The following is a 16,758-nucleotide window of genomic DNA, read 5'->3' as shown; positions in this document are numbered from 1 at the left end:
CCGTACACAGAGGGGCTACGTGGGGATCTCACGCCATACACAGAGGGGCTACGTGGCGATCTCACGCCATACATAGAGGGGCTACGTGGCGATCTCACGCCATACATAGAGGGGCTACGTGGCGATCTCACGCCATACATAGAGGGGCTACATAGCCCCTCTATGTACGGCGTGAGGCCCTATGTAAGGGCTCATCTTGTATATCAGGGGGTTGTGTGGGGGCTCACACTGTACATAAGGGGCCATGTGAGGGCTCAGGTATACAGAGGGGGCTGTGTGGTCTCATACCATATCCAGGGCGATGTCAGCATGTTTAATTCTGCTGAATAATACATGATACAATATAAAATACATTATAATACAGTGGAACCTCGATTTACGAGTAACTTGGTGTGTGAGAGTATTTCGCTTTACGAGCAAAGCTTGCTGTAAATTTGTAACTCACTTTACGAGCAAGCTTTGCTGTACGAGCAAATCCTCACCGCACACACTTCCGGTTCCGTACATCCACCACACTGACCCGCTCTTGCAGTCCACACAAACACACACATATTATAAAAGGAAAGAGACCCAGGGCACCACTCCGCACTATATACAAATCATGCCAAGTCCATATAGTAGTGTGAATCAGAAAAACAGCTCTGAAGTGCACATGAAAAGAAGGGAATTTTGTTTACTTACCGTAAATTCCTTTTCTTCTAGCTCCTATTGGGAGACCCAGACAATTGGGTGTATAGCTTCTGCCTCCGGAGGCCACACAAAGTATTACACTTTAAAAAGTGTAACCCCTCCCCTCTGCTATACACCCTCCCGTGCATCACGGGCTCATCAGTTTTGGTGCCAAAGCAGGAAGGAGGAAACTTATAAATTGGTCTAAGGTAAATTCGATCCGAAGGATGTTCGGAGAACTGAAACCATGAACCAAAAGAACAATTCAACATGAACAACATGTGTACACAAAAGAACAACAGCCCGAAGGGAACAGGGGCGGGTGCTGGGTCTCCCAATAGGAGCTAGAAGAAAAGGAATTTACGGTAAGTAAACAAAATTCCCTTCTTCTTTGTCTCTCCATTGGGAGACCCAGACAATTGGGATGTCCAAAAGCAATCCCTGGGTGGGTACAAGAATACCTCGATAAAAATAGCCGAAAAACGGCCCCCTCTTACAGGTGGGCAACTGCCGCCTGAAGGAGCCGCCTACCATCGGCATGCACCTGATAGTGTTTCGTGAAAGTGTGCAGACTCGACCAGGTAGCCGCCTGACACACCTGCCGAGCCGTAGCCTGGTGTCGCAATGCCCAGGACACCGACGGCTCTGGTAGAATGGGCCTTCAGCCCTGCAGGAATCGGAAGCCTAAAAGAACGGTAGGCTTCAAGAATCGGTTCCTTGATCCACCGAGCCAAGGTTGACTTGAAAACCTGAAATCCCTTACTCTGGCCCGCGATAAGGACAAGAGCGCATCAGACCGGCGCAGGGGCGCCGTGCGAGAAATGTAGAGCCGGAGTGCTCTCACCAGATCTAATAAATGCAAATCCTTTTCACCTTGGTGAACTGGATGCGGACCCAAAGAGGGTAAGACGATATCCTGATTGAGATGAAACGGGGATACCTTAGGGAGAAAGTCCGGGACCGGACGTAGAACCACCCTATCCTGGTGAAACACCAGGAAGGGGGCTTTGCATGACAGCGCTGCTAGCTGAGACACTCTTCTGAGTGGAAGGCCACCCTTTGCGAAAGGCGAGATAGAGAGATCCCGCATCGGCTCGAAAAGTGGCTTCTGAAGAGTCGTCAGCACCCTGTTAAGATCCGAGGGTGTTAACGGACGCTTGTAAGGTGGGACCGGAAAGCGCCGATACTTGTCCCTTGAGAGAGCCGAGAGACAAGCCCTTGTCCATTCCGGATTGAAGGAAAGAAAGAAAAGTGGGCAAGGCAAACGGCCAGGGAGTAAAACCCTGATCAGAGCACCAGGATAAGAAAATCCTCCAAGTCCTGTGATAGATCTTGGCGGACGTTGGTTTCCTGGCCTGTCTCATGGTGGCAATGACATCTGGAGATATCCCTGATGACGCTAGGAGCCAGGACTCAATGGCCACACAGTCAGGTTTAGAGCCGCAGAATTCAGAAGGAAATATGGACCTTGAGGCAGCAAGTCTGGTCGGTCTGGGAGTGTCCACGGTTGACCCACCGTGAGGTGCCACAGATCCGGGTACCACGATCACCTCGGCCAGTCTGGAGCGACGAGGATGGCGCGGCGACAGTCTGACCTGATATTGCGTAACACTCTGGGCAGTAGTGCCAGAGGAGGAAAAACATAAGGCAGTCGAAACTGCGACCAGTCGTGAACTAGCGCGTCTGCCGCCAGAGCTCTGTGATCCTTGGACCGAGCCATGAATGCCGGGACTTTGTTGTTGTGCCGAGACGCCATTAGATCGACGTCCGGCGTTCCCCAGCGGCAACAGATCTCTAGAAACACGTCCGGGTGAAGAGACCATTCCCCTGCGTCCATGCCCTTGCGACTGAGAAAATCTGCTTCCCCGTTTTCTACGCCCGGGATGTGAACTGCGGAGATGGTGGAGGCTGTGGCTTCAGCCCACAGCCGAATCCGCCGAACTGCTCGGAAGGCTTGACGACTGCGCGTGTGCCGCCCTGGTGGTTGATGTACGCAACCGCCGTGGCGTTGTCCGACTGAATTCGGATCTGCCTGCCCTCCAGCCACCGCTGGAACACCTTTAGGGCTAGATCCACTGCCCTTAACTCCAGAACATTGATCTGAAGGGAGGACTCTGTCGGAGTCCAGGTTCCCTGAGCCGAGTGGTGGAGGAAGACCGCTCCCCACCCTGACAGACTAGCGTCCGTCGTGACCACAGCCTCAGCTGGGGGCCGGAAGGATTTTTCCTCCGCCCAGGAAGTGGAAAGAAGACACCACTGAAGAGAGGTTTTGCCGCAAGGGAAAGAGAGACGTTCTTGTCTAGGGACGTCGACCTCCTGTCCCATTTGCGGTGTCCGATAGAATCGGACGCAGACGAAACTGCGCAAGGGATGAGGCGCCTCAAGGGGTGACTGGGCCCGAAGGAGAGATTGCACCCCTGTCTGTAGTGAACGCTGACTATGCAGCGGAAGCTTCACTATCGCTGAAAGAGTATGAAACTCCATCCCGAGGCAAGACTAGAAGACTAGTGTCTTGACTAGAAGATCGTCTAGGTAAGTGATCACCGAGTGGCCCTTGTAGGACCGCCACCACTGCTGCCATGACCTTGGTGAAGACCCGTGGGGCTGTCGCCAGGCCGAATGGTAGTGCCACGAACTGAAGTGTTCGTCCCTGATGGCGAAACGCAGAAAGCGTTTAAGCTCGGGTGCGATCGGCACATGGAGATAAGCATCCTTGATGTCAATTGATGCTAGGAAGTCTCCTTGTGACATCGAGGCTTCAGAGTGTTCACCGCCTGAAAGAAGGGAATTTTGTTACTTACCGTAAATTCCTTTTCTTCTAGCTCCAATTGGGAGACCCAGACGATTGGGTGTATAGCTACTGCCTCCGGAGGCCACACAAAGCATTACACTAAAAAGTGTAAGGCCCCTCCCCTTCTGGCTATACACCCCCCGTGGGAACACGGGATGCTCAGTTTTAGTGCCAAAGCAAGAAGGAGGAAAGCCAATAACTGGTTTAAACAAATTCGATCCGAAGAACATCGGAGAACTGAAAACCGTTCAACATGAACAACATGTGTACCCGAACAACCAAAAATCCCGAAGGAAACAGGGGCGGGTGCTGGGTCTCCCAATTGGAGCTAGAAGAAAAGGAATTTACGGTAAGTAACAAAATTCCCTTCTTCTTCGGCGCTCCATTGGGAGACCCAGACGATTGGGATGTCCAAAAGCAGTCCCTGGGTGGGTAAATTAATACCTCAAGTTTGGACTGTAAAACAGTCCTTCCCTACATGGAGGCAACCGCCGCCTGTAGGAGTCTTCTACTTAGGCTGGCATCCGCCTAAGCGTAGGAATGCACCTGCTAATGCATGGTGAAGGTGTGCAGACTCGACCAGGTAGCCGCCTGGCACACCGGTTGAGCCGTAGCCTGGTGCTGTAATGCCCAGGATGTACCCACGGCTCTGGTAGAATGGGCCTTCAGCCCTGATGGAACCGGAAGCCCAGCAGAACGGTCGGCTTCAAGAAATGGTTCCTTGATCCATCTGAAAAGGGGGATACCACCTTAGGGAGAAACCCCGGAATCAGGCGCAGCACTCCCTTGCCCTGGTGAACACCAGGAAGGGAGCCTAGGATGGCAGCGCTGCTAGCTCAGACATTCTCCGCAGAGACGTGACCGCTACCAGAAAGGCCACTCTCTGTGAAAGTCGAGAAGTGAAAACATCCCTCAGAGGCTCGAAGGGCGGCTTCTAGAGAGCAAGTAGTACCCTGTTCAGATCCCATGGGTCTAACGGCCTCAGTACGGAGGGACAATGTGACAAACCTCCTGCAGGAACGTGCGTACCTGAGGAAGTTGTGCTAGGCGCTTCTGAAAGAATACAGACAGCGCTGAGATTTGCCCTTTAAGGGAGCCGAGCGACAACCCTGTTTTCCAACCAGATTGCAGGAAGGAAAGAAAAGTAGGCAATGCAAATGGCCAGGGAGACACTTCCTGAGCAGAGCCCTAAGATAAGAATATCTTCCACGTCCTGTGGTAGACCTTGGCAGACGTCGGCTTCCTCGCCCGTCTTATGGGCGTAATGACGTCTTGAGATAATTCCGAAGACGCTAGGAGCCAGGACTCAAGTCCACCCAGTCAGGTTCAGGGCCGTAGCATTGATGGAAAAAAGCGGCCCTTGGGACAGAAAGTTTTGGCCGGTCTGATAGTGCCCACGGCCGGCCGATCGTGAGATGCCCCGGCTCCGGGAACTACGACCACCTCTGCCAGTCTGGGGCGACGAGGATGGTGCGGCGGCAATCGGAGCTGTCTTGCGTAGCACTCTGGCCAACATTGCCAGAGGGGGAAACACCTAGGGTAGCTGGAACTGCGACCAATCCTGAACTAAGGCGCCTGCCGCCAGAGCTCGTTGATCGTAAGACCACGCTGTTGTGCCGAGACGCCATTAGGTCGACGTCCGGTCTCCCCCGGTGGCCACAGAGTTTCTGCAACACGTCCGGGTGCAGAGACCATTCCCCTGCGTCCATACCCTGGCGACTGAGGAAGTCTGCTTCCCAGTTTTCTACGCCCGGGATGTGAACTGCGGATATGGTGGATGCTCTGTCTTCCACCCACATCAGGATCCGCCGGACTTCCTGGGAGGCTTGCCGACTGCGTGTTTCACCTTGGTGGTTGATGTATGCCACCGCCGTGGGGTTGTCCGACTGAACTCGGATCTGTTTGCATTCCAGCCACTGCTGGAAGGCTTGCAGGGCAAGATACACTGCTTAGATTTCCAGAGTCCTGCGGTGGAGAAAGACTGTTCCCCACCCTGACAGACTCGCGTCTGTCGTGACCACCGCCCAGGATGGGGGTAGGAAGGACCTTCCTTTTGACAATGAGGCGGAAGAAGCCACCACTGAAGAGAGTCCTTGACCGTCTGAGAAAGGGTGACGTTCTTGTCTAGGGACGTCGACTTCCCATCCCCTTGGCGGAGAATGTCCCATTGAATTGGACGCAGATGAAACTGCGCGAAGGGGACTGCCTCCATTGCTGCCACTATCTTGCCAAGAAGGGCATGAGGCGTCTTAAGGGGTGTGACTGGCCTTGAAGGAGAGACTGCACCCCTGTCTGTAGCGAACGCTGTTTGTCCAGCGGAAGCTTCACTATCGCTGAGAGAGTCTAAAACTCTATGCCAAGATATGTCAGTGATTGGGTCGGTCAGATTTAACTTTGAAAAGTTGATGATCCACCCGAAACTCTGGAGCGTCTCCAGCGCCATGTTCAGGCCGCTTTAGCATGCCCCTTGAGAGGGTGCCTTGACAAGTAGATCGTCCAAGTAAGGGATCACAGAGTGACCCTGAGAGTGCAGGCCTGCTACCACTGCTGCCATGACCTTGGTGAAAACCCGTGGGGCTGTCGCCAGATCTAAGGGCAGGACTACGAATTGAAGATGCTCGTCTTCTTGAATCGTAGCAACGCTGGTGCTCTGGAGCAATCGGCACAAGGAGATAAGCATCGTGATTGCCTGAAGTGGAACAGGGATTACCACTCCTTCTGCTCGCAGAAGAGCAGCGGCTCGGTCGTTTGAAGAAATCGAGCCAGAGGACGAGAACAAAACTCTATCCTGTACACGTGAGACAAATGTCTCTCACCCACCGGTCTTTGACCTGTGGCAGCTAAATGCCACCAAGCGGGAGAATCTGCTCTTGACCGCGGATGCGGAGATAAAGAGAGGCTGAAAGTCATAAGGAAACCGCCTTGGAAGCGGTTCCTCCGGCTGCCGTCTTTGGGCGTGAGTGAGCCCGCCAGGAATCTGAGCCCCTCTGAGTCTTTTGAGTCATTTTGGACTAGGAAATTGGGACCTGCCCGAGCCTGGAAAGGACCGAAACCTCGACTGTTTGATCTGGCCTGGAGTAAGGACGAATCCTTACCCTTGGACTGTTCGATTTTATGCAATCGGTCACCCAACAGTCTGTTACCAAATAATGGCAAATTGGTTAAGCCCTTTTTTGGAAACCGATTCTGCCTTCCATTTCCTTAACTCCAAGGCTCTGCGCAAAACCACGGAGTTGGCTTACGCCCCCGGTGTACGGCTCGTAGAGACCAGGACAGCATGAATAGCGTAAGTGGCAATGCAGACATATGCGAGATTAAGAACGCCACCTGCAGCACAGGTGTACGTGTGACAGTGTCCATCTGCGCAAGACCAGCTGAAATAGCTTGGAGTGCCTATACGGCTGCGAATGCTGGAGCAAACGACGCGCCGATAGCTTCATAGATGGATTTCAATCCGAGCTCCATCTGTGTCAGTGTCATCTTTAAGGGAAGCCCCATCGTCCACTGCAACTATGGATCTAGTCGCAAGCCTGGAGATTGGAGGATCCACCTTTGGACACTGGGTCCAGCTCTTGACCACGTCAGGTGGAAAGGGATAACGTGTATCCTTAATACATCTGGAGAAACGCTTATCTGGATAAGCGTGGTGTTTCTGAACTGCTTCTCTGAAGTCAGAGTGGCCAGAAAAGTACTCAATTTACGCTTGAGATACTGAAAAAAGAGAATTTTGTTTACTTACCGTAAATTCTTTTTCTTATAGTTCCGTCATGGGAGACCCAAACCATGGGTGTATGCTACTGCCCCCGGAGGACACACAAAGTTACTACACTCAAAAACGTGTAGCTCCTCCCTCCTAGCATATACACCCCCTGCCAGCCAGATCTAGCCAGTTTAGTGCAAAAGCTGAAGGAGGACATCCACCCACAAGAAGAGACAGAGTAAAATCCGGAAGAACCGGAACCTCAGTCTACAACAATAACAGCCGGTGAAGACACACGGAACAAGAAACTTGCCAATAGGCAATAGGGAGGGTGCTGGGTCTCCCATGACGGAACTATAAGAAAAAGAATTTACGGTAAGTAAACAAAATTCTCTTTTTCTTTATCGTTCCTTATGGGAGACCCAAACCATGGGACGTTCAAAAGCAGTCCATGGGTGGGAATAACCAGACAACTGAGAAGCAGGCAACCTAACTTCACAAATGGGCGATAGACGCCGGAAAAATGCGTCTGCCGAGCCCACGTCTGCCAAGCATGAGCATGCCTTGGAAAGTGCTTCGAAAAAGTATGCAGACTAATTCGAGCTGCAGAGTGACAGACCTACTGGGCCGTAACCTGGTGCCTGAAAGCCCAAGAAAAAAAGGCGCCAACAGGTCTGACTAAATGTGCTCTGATTCCCGATGGGGAAGGCACTTGAGTACACTTGTAGGTCTCAGAAATGGCTGCCCCAGCCAACGATCAGGGTCGGCTTAGATGCCGAGAGACCGCTACGCTGACGAACAGTCAGCACCAGAGAGGTGCACCGCCTAATAACGGCGGTGCGAGACACATAGATCCGGAGCGCCCGCACCAGATCTAGGATATGCAACGCTTCCTTAAGCGATGAACAGGAGCCGGACAAAAGGAAGGCAGGAAAATTGCCCCGAATAAGGTGGAAGCAGTAACCGCCTTAGGGAAAAAGTCCGGAGTCGGATGAAGACCACCTTGTCTTGATGCAAAAGACCAAAAAAAGGGGGTGACTCCGAGGGAGTGCAGCCAGAACTCTCTGGCGGGAAATTATAGCCACTAGAAAGAGTACTTTCTGTGAAAGACACAACAAAGAAACCTCCCGAAGATGGCGCAAGGGGGGTTTCCGGGAACCGGGAGGACCGGATTAAGGTCCGAGGTCTCCATAGGCCGCCGGAAGGCGGAATGATGTGAGATGCGCCCTTAAAGGAGCGCACCGGAGCCAGCCGGACGATTCGCCGCTGGCACATACTGACAGAGCCGAGACCTGTCCCTTAAGAGGGATAGTCCTAGCTGTAGACCGGACTGTGGAAGGGACAGGAGGGTCGGCAAGGCCAAAAAAGGTCAAAGGACACTTTGGAGCTCGAGTCATAGTGGAGATGACTTCAGGAAGGATATCAGAAGTCGCTAAGATCCAGGACTCAAGAGCTACGCCGTCATTCTGAGAATCCAGAATTCTGACGGGGAAAAAACGGACCTCTTGAGAAAAGGTCTGAACGGTCCGGAAGATGCGAAGGCAACCCAACGGACAGAAGGAGCAGGTCAGAGTACGAAGCCTGCTTGGGTCAGTCTGGAGAATGACCCGACGACCCCCTTTACCGATCTTGCGCAGGACTCTGGACAAGAGGTAGAGGATGAAATTCTTAAAGAGACAAAGCTGGGATCAAACATGAACCAGTGTGTCTACCGCAAAACCTGAGGATTGTGGACCACGGTAGGACAGCTGAAATAGCCTGCCTCGTAGATTTCACATCTAGGATGTGGACTGCGGATACGGTGGACTAGGATTCCCTTGTCCACTGAAGGATGTTGAGCCGCCATGATTGCCAGGCGGCTGAGTGTCCCGCCTGGAAGCTGGTGTAGGAAAACGCTGTCACGTTGTCCGACTGGACTCGAATGTGCCTAGCCGCCCACAGATGGTGAAGGCTTAGAGGGCAAGAAATACAGCCCTGATTTCCAGCACATTGATCCAGAGGGCTGATTCGGACAGAGTCCAAGCGCCCTGCGCTCCACGGTGGAGATATACTGCTCCCAAGGCGGATAAGCTAGCATCCTGGTGAGGATCACCCGGAACGGGCCAGAAAAGGAGCGCCCCTGAGACAGAGTGGCCGAAGCCACCACTGAAACGAGCCCCTGGTCAGTGACGAAGCCACCACCCCGTGGGAGGAGTGAGTTCGCTTGTACAGCGGAAAACATCCAGTCTCAGAGGACGCAGGAAAAGCTGGCAAGGAACCGCTTCCATTGACGCCCTGAGAACCTCTGGTTCGAGGTCAGAGTGGACTTGGGCGGAAAGACAAGCCACCCGATAGGTCAGAGTGGCGAGAGTGAACGAAGCACTCTGCTAAGAGTCAGCACTGGATGAAAACCCAACAAGAAGGCCGTCCAGGGCCAAAGATCACTGCCAAACCCTAGGGGGGCAGGACCCTGATCACAGCTGCCCCACTGAGGATAATCGAGGGGCCTTGGCTAACCCCAAGGGAAGAGCCACGATTGGACCACTCCGATTGTCAAAACGCAGTCAACGCTGGTGTGAAACTGCGATTGACCCCTGCCGATAGGCATCTCTGATGCCGATGGTTGCTAGGGATTCTCCTTGGGGTCTTGATTGATCCGGTGAAAAAAACACACGGAACAAAACCAAGACTCGATGTGAAAACGCCACACCTGGCTATGCTTGAAAAGCTAAAGATCCAGGTCGAAAGGCACCGCCCTCTTCGGGGAAAAATCTCAGAACCGTTCCCAGACGGGAACCGGTACAATTACTCCATTGGCCTGCTAGAAATGCCACGGCCTGTGAGAAGGCGGCGGCCTTGGAGCAGGGAGGAGATAACAGAGAAAAACTGTTTGGCGGGTGGACAGAAGTCCATCCTGTAGCCAAGGGAGATAAAGTCTCGCCCCCACTGAACGGAGACGTGTGAGAACCCTACGTCGCCAGTGGAGAGAGCCTGCCACCGACCAAGGAGGTTGTTGGCGTGGCTAAATAGCTCGGAGGAAGCTGACTCAGTGACAGCATCTCCTGCGGCCTTCTGAAGACGCAGCTTCGAGCTATTTGGTTCTATGGACCTAGGCTGAGCTAGAGGACGATCAGATGGAGGAACGGAAACCACCGAAACCTCGACTGATTCCTGTCCTGGACAGGTTCCCTGGTTTAGGTTTGTGGCAAGGAAGAACACTTCCCGCCATAGCTTCCTTAATTTCACTCAGTTGGTTCCGAGGAAACTGGTCCCACCTAGTGGGAGCCCAGCAGGAAACCTCCATAGAGGCATCTGCCTTCCAAATCCGAAGCCACAGAAGCCTGCGGATAGCGAGGAAGGTAGCCCAGATCACCGCCGTGCGGCGTCCAGCATGGCAGACCTGGTATAGGATGAAAGGACTGAAGTCTGTAAGTTCAGGCAACCGTTTTGGCATAGAGTCCCTGTGAGAGGATGCATCTCCTCCAGAGAAGCAGAGAAGGTACAAAAAAAACCGCACTGCTGTAAGCTGAGGGGAACAAAGCTCCTGCCGTCCCCATACCGACTGGGCCCAAAGGACAACCAGGCGGACCGCAGAACCGTAAGTGAGGAGCCATCAGGCACTGACATAACGGCCCGGGCTGAGCCACCCGAGGTGAATGAGCCCACTACTTGACCACCGTTGGTGGACAGGGGAAATCCAGTCCTCAGAATCACGCTTCATGAGAAGCGATCAGAGCGGACCCTGGGCTGGTCACAGGGGCCTGAAAACTGGAGAGGTTAAGGAACACACGTTGTGTTCACCTAGATAAGGTAACACCGGCGGATTGAGGTCCAGTACAAAATCAATGTACCGTAGGATCCATATAGAGGTGCCGTCCGCCACTGATACAACTATCCGGGCTGAAAGTCTAGACACCGGAGTGGCTACCCTTGGCGGATGAGTACACTCCTTGACCACCTCAGATGGGAGGGGGAGACAGGCAGCAGAACTCCGCTGTGGGGTCTGCAGGATAGGCTGTGGGCTTGGACGCAGCGGGCTGAAAACTGGAGTGGTGAGAACACACTCCTCGTCATGTTAAAAGCATACTGATGCATTTCTGCCAGCGGGGAACACTTCCCTGATCAGGCGGATGGAGGTCCAGTACAAGAATAATGGACGTAATCCAATCATTCACATCTGCGTCACCTACGGACGGAACGTCCGAGCCCGTGGTAGAGACATCCTCCTCGTCCAGCGAGTCAGCTCGTATCGGAGCTGCGGGACGGGGAGGACAGGGGACCCTGCGTCTCCCTGTCAGGAGGACGGGGTCTGAGTCCAGGAGAGTCCCTTGTGAGCTTTGCTGAGCGAAGCAGAAAACGCCCTAAGAAGGGGGCTGCATGCTCAGCAGATGCCGGGACAGCCGACCCCTGGATAGGATTCCTACGGGGGTCAGCCACCGAACAGCAGCTGGAGGGACCATTAATGAGCTCCCATGTGTTATGAGCTCGGGATAGCCGTACGAGACTACCTGCAGTGGATAATAAAAAACAGCCTGCAGTCTCGCTCTGTGACATGCTGCAGAGGTGGGGGCTCTGTCTAGAATACCCAAGACAGAGGTTCAGCCTGGGAAGAATCCCGGCTGAGGCATCTTGCCACTATCCACCGCATAAGAACCGTTACAGTGTGTCGGTTCAGGCATATAAGGTTACATGCAGAACATGTAGTGTACAGCCTTGCTGCTAGAGTGAGACATGCTGCTGAGGAGGAGATTCTATGATAAAGAATTAACTCCTTCAGAATGCACTGAGAGTGAATAAAAGTGCACAACCAGAGGTTGTGACTTATCAGGCCGCTATTATGTGTGCCCTCCAGATTCCAAGCCTGGACCCCCAGCCATATATCCACTCCCTCTGCACTGCAGAGCAGCCAGCGCCGACCAGAGTACTGAGACGCTGAGAAAATGGCGCCATGAGGGGGGGGGGGGGGGGGCGGGGGTTAACTCAGAAGCGGGAATCGGAGGGCGCAGGAGATGTACAGGGGAGGGAATCATCTCATCAGATATGAGTGTCCTCCCCTGTGCAGAGCGGCCGTGGGCGGCTCTGCGGCGTCCCCCTGCATGCTGACATGCAGGGGAACGAAAACGAAACTAGGCCGCGGCTGAAGCCGGGGCCTAGAGTTATACATGCGGCCGAGAATCAGGCAACATCGGCGCGGTTCCCAGTAAAAAAAACGTGGAACCGGCCGGAAACACAGTAAAAGCAGCATTATCAAGCATCACTGTCCCCCACATTAAAAGTGCCCCACATTGCAGAAAGGACCCTCTGAATAACGTCTCTATACTTAGCTTTGAGACGCAGGGTCCAGTCCCTGGTGGGGTGGGGGTTAGTGCTCCTTCCAGCAGGGTCCTGCACAAGGGCTGCGGATGGAGGCCGGTCTCCTGCAAGGCAGAGAGAACCGTGTTGGCTCCCACTTCAGCCAGAGCCCCAGCATGGGATGGTGAAGGAGCGCGGCATGAAGGGCTCCTGCCCTGAAGTCAACCTTAACAGCACTGCCGCCAGGGGGGTGTGAAGGGACATGCCGGGAGTCCAGTGGACCCGCTTTTCTTCCAAATCTTTAGAAAAAAATGAAAAATCAAAGAGAATGCATGTGTGTGTGTGATTCCTCCTGACACAAAGCAAAAAACTGGCTAGATCTGGCTGGCAGGGGGTGTATATGCTAGGAGGGAGGAGCTACACGTTTTTGAGTGTAGTAACTTTGTGTGTCCTCCGGGGGCAGTAGCATACACCCATGGTTTGGGTCTCCCATAAGGAACGATAAAGAAACGGAAATTTCTCCTGCTGTGAAGCTGACTCCTCTACTGGAGGAGCTGAGGGAGAAATATCCAACATTCCATTGATGGACGCTATAAGATCATTCACTATGGCGTCACCATCCGGAGAGTCCGGATTGAGAGCGGTCTCAGGATCAGAGTCCTGAACAGCCACTTCTGCCTCATCATACGGAGAGTCCCCTGCTGGAACCCTGACCAGTGATGAAGCCGAGTGCCGCTCCCAGCGAGCTCGCTTAGGCTGTCTGGGACTGTCGCCCGTGTCAGAGCCTTCACCCTGGGATGCATGGGACCCCCCCGGAGCAATGATTTGTTCCAAATGAGGGTGGCTAGGGAGCATTGAATCAACCTTGCCCATGGTCTGTCTGGACTGCAAAGTCTCTAAGATGTTAGCCATAGTCACAGACAATCTGTCAGCCGAAACTGCAACTCCGTCCCTGTCTCTGGACAGGGTTCACAGGTGGTTCCTTTGGCCACCTCTAGCAGAGACCCCGGCTGACCAAATGCCACAGGGGCGCATTGCACACAATGGGGATCAGTGGAACCTGCCGGTGGAACAGTATCACATGCAGTACAAGCAGCATAGAAAGCCTGTGCCTTGGCACTCTTGCTTTTTTGCTGCCTCTTGCCTTTTTTGCTGCTGCCAAGAAAAGCGACCGTACAGTGCAGTGTATAGCATACAAGCACAAAGTAGAAATGAACACTTTCGCACATGCAATACAAGCAGCATATAAAGCCTGTGCCTTGGCACCCTTGCTTTTTTGCTGCCGTCATCTAGCCATCTAGGATAGTATATAGGCAGGAATAGCGACCGTACAGTGCCATGTATAGCATACAGGCATAAAGTACAACTGAACACTTCAGCACATGCAATACAAGCAGCATAGAAAGCCTGTGCCTTAGCACCCTTGCTTTTTTGCTGCTGTAGTCTAGCCATCTAGGAGAGTATATAGCCAAGAATAGCGAGCGTACAGTGCCATGTATAGCATACAGGCATAAAGTACAACTGAACACTTCAGCACATGCAATACAAGCAGCATAGAAAGCCTGTGCCTTAGCACCCTTGCTTTTTGCTGCTGTAGTCTAGCCATCTAGGAGAGTATATAGCCAAGAATAGCGACCGTACAGTGCAGTGTACAAGCATACAGTACAAATGAACACTTCGGCATTAGTGGGGTCAGCACTGCTTACCGCCCGCACAAAAGCGGGTGAGAGGTCGCCAGAATCCTGTGACTGGTTGCCCAGAGCTTGTCTCCGTTCTCCAGCCCAGACTGCAAACTGTAATGGCTGCCGGCGTCCTGTGCAGAGGGGCGGGCCGTGGGCGTGCCCCAGACAAGAGCGGGAAAGCTGGCGTCCCCTGTGTTCAGTGAAGGGGGCTGGAGAATGCAAAGCAGACTCCAGCTCTCGGCGCTGACTTTCTGTACAGCGTCCCGCCCCTCCCCTGACTGGCAGGGCTGGGGGCGGGAACGAAACGAAAACTAGGCCGCAAAGCCGGGGACTCGAGTAATAAGCGCGGCCGTCCCATGTGCACGGCCAGCGCGGAAGTCCCCGGCGCACCACAAGTCCCAGCCGCGCCACAGTGTAAAAACACCCAGCCGCGGCCGGCGCGACCGTTTCTATCACATAAATTCACTCAGCAAGCTGCAGTGAATAATAGCACAAGCGCTCCGCGCTGTTGTCCCCGGCGCACTAACACTCCCAGCAATGCTGGTGCGTGTGTGCGCGATGTGTATGGGGACACAGAGTACCTTGATGTAGCAGGGCCCTGTCCCTGACGATACTCAGCTCCATATCCAGCAGGTTCTCTGGGTCTGTGGTTGGAGCCTGGTCTCAGTGCCTGGAGACCGGTAAGATCCCACTTCCACAGAGACCCTCAGGGGGATGGGGAAGGAAAACAGCATGTGGGCTCCAGCCTCCGTACCCGCAATGGGTACCTCAACCTTAACAAACCACAAGTGGGGTAAGAAGGGAGCATGCTGGGAACCCTATATGGGCCCTCTTTTCTTCCATCCGATATAGTCAGCAGCTACTGCTGACTAAACAGTGGAGCTATGCGTGGATGTCTGACCTCCTTCGCACAAAGCTTGAAAACTGAGCATCCCGTGTTCCCACGGGGGGTGTATAGCCAGAAGGGGAGGGGCCTTACACTTTTTAGTGTAATGCTTTGTGTGGCCTCCGGAGGCAGTAGCTATACACCCAATCGTCTGGGTCTCCCAATGGAGCGCCGAAGAAAAGTGCATCGGCTCGCTCGGGGGGCGGAGATGTTTTGAAGAAACGAGTCGGAGGACGAGAGCAGAGCTCTATCCTGTAACCGTGAGACAGAATGTCTCTCACCCATCGGTCTTGGACATGTGGCCACCAGGCGTCGCAAAAGCGGGAGAGCCTGCCACCGACCGAGGACGCGGTCTTGGTGAGGCCGAAGTCATGAGGAAGCCGCCTTGTGACTTAGACCGCCATGCAGAAGAGTCCCTCTAGCCCTCCTCTGACCTGTTGGATGTGGAGGAACGGAACTTTGCTGAGGACCGAAATGACCGAAACCTTTGGACTGGGGCAAGGACGAGCCCTTTCCCTTGGACTGTCTAGTAACTTCATCCAATTGCTCACCAAACAAACGGTCGCCAGAAAATGGCAAACCGGTTAAGAACTTCTTGGAGGCAGAGCCTGCCTTCCATTCACGTAGCCACATGGCCCTGCAGACTGCCACCAAATTGGTGGATGCTACCGCTGTACGGCTCGCAGAGTCCAGGAATGGCGTTCATGGCGTAGAACGAAAAAACCTACGCCTGAGAAGTGAAGGACACAACCTGCGGGGCAGAGGTATGTGCAACCGCAATAATCTCAGCCAGAGAAGTTGAGATAGCTTGGAGTGCCCTCACGGCTGCGAAGGCTGGAGCAAAAGATGCGACTATGGCTTCATAGATGGATTTCATCATAAGCTTTATTTGCCTGTCAGTGGCATTCGTGAGAGATGGCATCTGCCACTAATACTACGGATCTAGCCGCCAGCCAAGAGACTGGAGAATCCACCCTGTGACACTGAGCCCAACCCTTAACAACGTCAGGGGGGAAAAGGGTAACGCGTGTCAATAAGGCGCTTAGTAAGCGTTTGTCCGTAAAGTTCTCTGCTTTTGGACGGCCCCTCTGGAGTTAGAGTGATCGAAACACGCACTCCTGATGAAGTCGGGGAAGGTTCCCAGCGGGCCCGCTTAGCCTATCAGAGGCCGCGGTCCGTGACTGAGTTCTCACCGTGGGATCTGGGTGTTAACCCAGGAGCCCCTTGTTGTACCGACCCAGAGGGACCCGGGAGCGATGAACTCACAGCTCCCTGGCCCTGTGTTATCGGTCTGGACTGCAAGGCTTCCAGTATCTTAGCAGACCCTCTGTCCATAGACTGAGTCCTGGAATGTGAAAGCTACTCAGAGATTTGCTGATTCCAACATGCAAACTCTGTCCCTGTCATCTGTGCAGTGGAAACCGGCGGTACCACCTGGCCGAGGGTCCCACCAGTGCCGGAGGCTCCGGCTGAGTGAGTGCCCTCGGGGCCAAGCATTGTACACAATCAGGGTATGTGGAACCTGCCTGTAATAAAGCCGCACAAGAGGTACAGGTTGTAAAATAAGCCAGTACCTTGGCACCCTTACTCTTTAAGAGCAGACAACAGCATGTCGTCCGCAGAGTAATCAGTGAGGGTATACAGCCAAAGGCAAATAATGCTGCCGAACAGTGAGATCATATACCATATAAATAAACACATATATATATATATATATATATATATATATATATATATATATATATATATATATATATAT

At 53.4% G+C, this 16,758-nt stretch overlaps 1 protein-coding gene across 11 annotated transcripts in view; it reads right to left on the bottom strand.

Moving 5' to 3' along the window:
• HUWE1 (HECT, UBA and WWE domain containing E3 ubiquitin protein ligase 1) overlaps positions 1 to 16,758 on the bottom strand; it is a 282,139-nt gene that overhangs the window by 16,626 nt on the left and 248,755 nt on the right. The window lies entirely within an intron of this gene.

This window comes from Anomaloglossus baeobatrachus, chromosome 9 (assembly GCF_048569485.1).
Source record: "Anomaloglossus baeobatrachus isolate aAnoBae1 chromosome 9, aAnoBae1.hap1, whole genome shotgun sequence".
Classification (NCBI taxonomy): Eukaryota; Metazoa; Chordata; class Amphibia; order Anura; family Aromobatidae; genus Anomaloglossus; species Anomaloglossus baeobatrachus.
The sequence above is the reverse complement of the archived record's forward strand: the minus strand, read 5'-3'. Positions and strand labels throughout refer to the sequence as shown.